This window comes from Rutidosis leptorrhynchoides, chromosome 11 (genome assembly GCF_046630445.1).
Source record: "Rutidosis leptorrhynchoides isolate AG116_Rl617_1_P2 chromosome 11, CSIRO_AGI_Rlap_v1, whole genome shotgun sequence".
Classification (NCBI taxonomy): Eukaryota; Viridiplantae; Streptophyta; class Magnoliopsida; order Asterales; family Asteraceae; genus Rutidosis; species Rutidosis leptorrhynchoides.
The window spans coordinates 191267406-191274172 of record NC_092343.1 but is presented as its reverse complement, the minus strand read 5'-3'; positions in this window follow the sequence as shown (position 1 = coordinate 191274172).

Below are 6767 nucleotides of genomic sequence, written 5' to 3'. Positions count from 1 at the left end.
TTTAAATAAGCATAATTCTTTTATTTCATATTTAATTTCCTTTATTTTATATTTAATTGCACTTCTAATTATCGCACTTTTATTTATTGTTATTTAATTGCACTTTTAATTATCGTCCTTTTTAATTATCGCAAGTTTATTTTATCGCACTTTTATTATTCGCAATTTCATTATCGTTATTTACTTTACGCTTTAATTTAAGTCTTGTATTTATTTTATATTTTACATTAGGTTTTAACTGCGACTAAAGTCTTAAAATCGACAAACCGGTCATTAAACGGTAAAAACCCCCCTTTATAATAATAATATTACTTATATATATGTTTGTATTTTTATAAAAGTAAATTAATATAGCGTTGAGCTTTGTTTAAAAAATATTCCCTGTGGAACGAACCGGACTTACTAAAAACTACACTACTGTACGATTAGGTACACTGCCTATAAGTGTTGTAGCAAGGTTTAAGTATATCCATTCTATAAATAAATAAATATCTTGTGTAAAATTTTATCGTATTTAATAGTTTTTCCTAGTAAAATATAAACTATTTCGTATCCCTTAGCTTTGACATCAAGTATTTTTGACGCCGCTGCCGGGGAACTCTCTTAAACGCCGGAATCGCAACGCTAATAAAAAAAAGATTTTTAGTTTACTTCTATTAAAAGTCACTTTTGTAAAAATACGTTTTAAATATTCGAAAATATAAAAAGAAAAACAAAAATATAAGTATTTTTAAGATTTTGTTAAATATTTAAGTTTTATAAGTTTCTTTATTTTTATTTTAGTTTATAAAAATATAAGTTTTATTTAAATATCTTTTATTTATATAAAAAAAACAGAAAACAGAAAATAAAAAAAAATAAAGAAAAACGCGTCGAATTTAATAAGCTGTCATCTGAATTTCTGAACCCCGCGACTCGCGGGGTTTTCTGCATTAATTACCGCGACTCGCGGAGCTGCTCTGACACGCGACAGAACCCTAATTCAGCATTAATTACGGGTTATTTAATAATTATTATTATTATTAACCCTAATTATTATTATTATTATAATTAATTTTATTTTAACTTTTACTTTTTATTTAATTTATGTATTTAGTATTAATTAGTTTTATTAAATTGTAAAATTAGTAGTTTTATTAAATAAATAATATAAAAATAATATTTTTATAAAAATTGTACTTTTTACAACTTTTTGTATATTTTTATATTTTGTCCCTTTTTAATCGTTTTAGCGTAATATTTGTATTTTTTCGCTCATATTTAATTTTAAACTTAGTTTTTGCCATAATCATTTTTACTTCTAGATTTTTAGGCTTTGCCGTAGAATTCCTTAAGTGCTTTTTCTTTAGACTAAGATTTAGGTACTCTAGAATTTTGCGACGCCTTTTTAAGTTTTAGTTTCTTTTTTAAGTTATTTCCATTTGGGATTTAGTTTTTCCTGTAAGCTTTAATATTTTTAGACACCTTTTACTATGTATCAATTATCATTCCAATTAGTAATTTCAATTTGCGATTATAATTTTAAGTTAGTTGTAGTAATAAGATTAGGTTAGTCAAGTATTTTTAATTTTTTATAAGTTTCTTTTATTTTTCCGTCACCTTTTATTTTTTTCAACCATTTTTCTTTTTCAATTTTTTTTTTTCCGACGAACTCTTTTTCTTTCTTATTTCTCGCTATTCTAGTTTTAGGACATAGATTTTTATTCTACTTCTTATCTAAATTTCTTAAAATTACGAAAATTTATTTTGAGTGGTTAAATTGATAGACATCAAAATTTTCTGGTTCGTAGTAATAGTTGGATTTGTACGTGGACCGGGTTATTGGAGCCAAACAGTCCTCAATTATATTGAGACCAAACGAATCCTGCCCCTCTGCTGCATCTTTTGGCTATTCAAAACGTGGGCAAAATCAGAAAAGTCTATTGGTTGGATAACTTATTATAATTTTTCTTTCCTTTTTAAAACTAATAGGATATTCAGTGAATGCACCGAGCAAGACGTTCACCACCTTTTGTACGTTCACCACCTGTAACTAGATCAAGACATTTAGCAAATATAACCGCCGTTGATTTTTCTTTAGAATCGTCATCCAGTAGACCAAGTACTTCAGTTCAAATTTTCGATAATCCATTTTTTGAACCCAACCTCACAATTGAGAATCCGGAGAATATTCAGGAACGGTTCATAGATCCTGAACCATTAAACTTTCCTCCGGAACCACCAATTATTCAAACAGAGATTGTTGAGGAACGAACCATTAAATCAGAATCATCTAGTGATACCGATTCAACAAATTCAATTATGGAGAATCTGGAACCTTTAAGTATGGAAGACCGAATGAGAGCTAAACGCACTGGCCAAGGTCACGCAATTACTCATCCTAACATTAATGCGCCAGATTATGAAATCAAAGGACAAATTCTACACATGGTGACTAATCAATGCCAATTTAGTGGTGCGCCGAAGGAAGATCCAAATGAACATCTTCGTACCTTTAATAGGATCTGCACACTATTTAAAATCCGAGAAGTGGAGGATGAACAGATATATCTCATGTTATTTCCCTGGACTTTAAAGGGAGAAGCCAAAGATTGGTTGGAATCGTTACCTGAAGGGGCGATCGATACATGGGACGTTTTAGTTGACAAATTTCTTAAACAATTCTTTCCTGCATCTAAAGCCGTAAGACTTCAAGCAGAAATTGTTACGTTTACACAGAAGCCAAATGAAACTCTATATGAGGCGTGGACTAAATATGGAAAGTTGTTAAGAGGATGTCCGCAACATGGTTTAGACACCTGTCAAATAGTACAAATATTCTACCAAGGATGCGACATCACTACAAGAAAAGACATAGATATAGCAGCTGGTGGTTCTATTATGAAGAAAACCGAAACTGATGCTTACAAAATTATTGATAATACTGCTTCCCACTCACATGAGTGGCACCAAGAAAAAGACATCGTTAGATCATCTAAAGCAGCTAGAGCCGATTCTAGCCATGACTTAGATTCCATTTCCGCAAAGATAGATGCTGTGGAGAGACGAATGGAAAAGATGACTAAAGATATTCACTCAATACGAATTAGTTGTGAGCAGTGTGGAGGACCACATTTGACAAAAGATTGTCTCAGTATTGAATTAACAATGGAACAAAGAGAGAATATTTCATACATAAACCAAAGGCCTGGAAATAATTATCAAAATAATTATCAACCGCCAAGACCGATTTACAATCAAAACCAGAATTATAACAGAAATATTCCATACAACAACCAACAAGGTCCTAGCAATCAACAAGTATCCAATAATACTTATAATCAGCAAAGACCTAATTTTCAAAACAAACCACCACAACAAACCGATGATAAAAAGCCGAATTTAGAAGATATGATGACGAAGCTAGTTGAAACTCAAACGCAGTTTTTCACCTCTCAGAAACAAACCAATGAACAAAATGCTCAAGCATTTAGAAATCAACAAGCTTCTATTCAAAATCTGGAACAAGAATTGAGTAACCTAGCAAGGTTAATAGGTGAAAGAAAACCGGGAAGTCTACCTAGTGATACAAATGCTAACCCCCGGAGTGAAACAGCTAAAGCCATTACCACAAGAAGTGGTACAACACTTAAACCACCTGAAATACCTGTAACTTCTGATGAAGCTATTCCTACTCTACAAGAACCACAACCTGATCAAGATAAGGAAAAAGAACCGGTAGTTGAAAAGGTTAATGAAGATAACACAGTTAAGGATAAACCTTATGTTAAACCATACCAACCACCACTTCCTTACCCGATTAAAATGAAGACAGAAAAACTTGAAGCCGAGCAATCCAAATTCTTGGATATGTTTAAACAGATAAATGTAAATCTTTCTTTCATTGATGTGATTTCAGGAATGCCTAGATATGCTAAATTCTTGAAAGATCTAATCTCAAATAGAAAGAAAATGGAAGAACTCTCGGCTGTTACTATGAATGCTAATTGTTCAGCAGTGCTGTTGAATAAGATACCAGAAAAATTATCTGATCCAGGAAGTTTCACAATTCCATGTTTTCTGGGTAGTCTTAGTTCAATAGAAGCATTGGCAGACTTAGGTGCTAGTATAAATCTAATGTCGTATTCACTATACGCTAAACTAGACCTTGGAGAATTGAAACCAACCAGAATAAGCATACAACTAGCCGATAGATCAATAAAATATCCTAGAGGGATAATGGAGAACATGCTAGTTAAAGTTGGTAATTTAGTATTTCCGGTAGATTTTGTTGTTCTGGACATGGAAGAAGATTCTCAAGTTCCTCTCATATTAGGAAGACCATTCTTAAACACGGCTAAAGCAATGATAGACGTGTTCGGTAAGAAACTGACCCTAAGTATAGAGGATGAGAGTGTTACCTTTTCAGTTGATAGAGCAATGCAACAACCACAATCTGCAGATGATACATGTTATTATATTCAAACTATAGATGCACATGCAGAATTATTAGAAGAATTTCCAGAATTACAAGGAACAGGAGAATGTTCTTTAGGAGAAGGTAATGAACCAATTGATGAAGCTGAAATGTTAGCTACACTTATAGCTAATGGATATGAACCAACAACAGAAGAAATTCAAATGCTAAAAGAAGAAGACAGATATCGATACAAATCATCGATAGAAGAACCTCCGAAATTAGAGTTAAAGCCACTTCCAAACCATTTGGAATACGCTTATTTACATGGTGAATCTGAATTACCTGTAATAATATCGTCTTCTCTTACTGAAAATGAGAAATCACAACTCATTTATGTGTTGAAAGCTCATAAACCAGCCATTGCATGGAAGATTCATGATATTAAAGGAATAAGTCCTTCGTATTGCACACATAAAATCCTTATGGAAGAAGGTCATAAAACGTATGTGCAACGCCAACGAAGACTAAATCCTAATATGCAAGATGTAGTTAAGAAAGAGATTATTAAATTGCTAGATGCAGGTTTAATTTATCCAATCTCTGATAGTCCATGGGTAAGCCCAGTTCAATGCGTGCCTAAGAAGGGTGGCATGACTGTCATCACAAATGAGAAAAATGAGCTTATTCCTACTAGGACTGTAACAGGATGGCGTGTATGTATTGATTATAGAAAATTAAATGACGCCACCAGAAAAGATCACTTTCCCTTACCTTTCATAGATCAAATGTTGGAAAGATTAGCCGGAAATAGTTACTATTGTTTTCTAGATGGATTTTCCGGATATTTTCAAATTCCAATAGCACCCGAAGACCAAGAGAAAACCACATTCACGTGCCCTTATGGTACTTTTGCTTACAAACGCATGCCATTTGGACTTTGTAACGCCCCTGCAACCTTTCAAAGGTGCATGATGGCGATTTTTCACGACATGATAGAAGAATGCATGGAAGTATTCATGGATGACTTTTCAGTCTTCGGTGATACATTTAAATCATGTCTAGTTAATCTGGAACGAATGCTAATTAGATGCGAAAAATCAAATCTAGTACTTAATTGGGAGAAATGCCATTTCATGGTTAAAGAAGGCATCGTTCTTGGACATAAAATTTCAAAAGAAGGAATTGAAGTGGATAGAGCTAAAGTAGATGTAATTGCTAAACTTCCACATCCCACAAATGTTAGAGGAGTTAGGAGTTTTTTAGGGCATGCCGGTTTTTACCGACGTTTCATAAAAGATTTTTCTAAAATTGCCACTCCTATGAATAAACTCCTAGAAAAGGATGCTCCATTCATCTTTTCAGATGAATGTATCAAATCTTTTAATATTCTTAAAGAAAAACTCACTAATGCGCCAATCATGATAACACCAAATTGGAATCTACCATTTGAACTAATGTGCGATGCAAGTGATTTTGCAATGGGAGCCGTTTTAGGACAAAGGATTGAAAAACGATTTCAACCTATATATTATGCTAGTAAGACGTTACAAGGAGCACAAATGAACTATACAACTACTGAAAAAGAACTCCTTGCTATTGTCTTTGCTTTTGACAAATTTCGATCATATCTCGTTCTAGCAAAAACGGTGGTCTATACCGACCATTCTGCTCTTAGATACCTATTTTCAAAACAAGATGCTAAACCAAGATTAATCCGTTGGATCTTACTCTTACAAGAGTTTGATATTGAAATCCGAGATAAAAGAGGAGCAGAAAATCTCGCCGCTGATCATCTTTCTCGTCTTGAAAATCCTGAGTTAGAAGTTCTAAATGAATCGGCCATACAAGACAACTTTCCTGATGAATATCTATTGAAGATAGATTATAATGAAATCCCATGGTTTGCAGACTATGCAAACTACTTAGTTTGTGGATTCCTTGAAAAAGGATTATCGTACCAAAGACGAAAGAAATTCTTCAGTGATATAAAACACTATTTCTGGGAAGATCCACATCTGTTTAAAAGTTGTCCCGATGGAATAATACGCCGATGTGTATTTGGAGATGAAGCTAGTAAAATTTTAAACCATTGTCACACTGGACCAACAGGAGGGCATTATGGGCCTCAACTAACAGCAAGAAAAGTTTATGAAGCTGGATTCTATTGGCCTACAATTTACAAAGACGCACACCTTCTTTGCAAATCCTGTGATGCTTGTCAAAGGGCCGGAAAAATAAGTCAACGTGATGAAATGCCACAAAATGTCATCCAAGTATGTGAAGTATTTGACATTTGGGGTATTGACTTTATGGGTCCATTTCCAAAATCTCATAATAATCTATATATACTCGTAGCCATTGATTATGT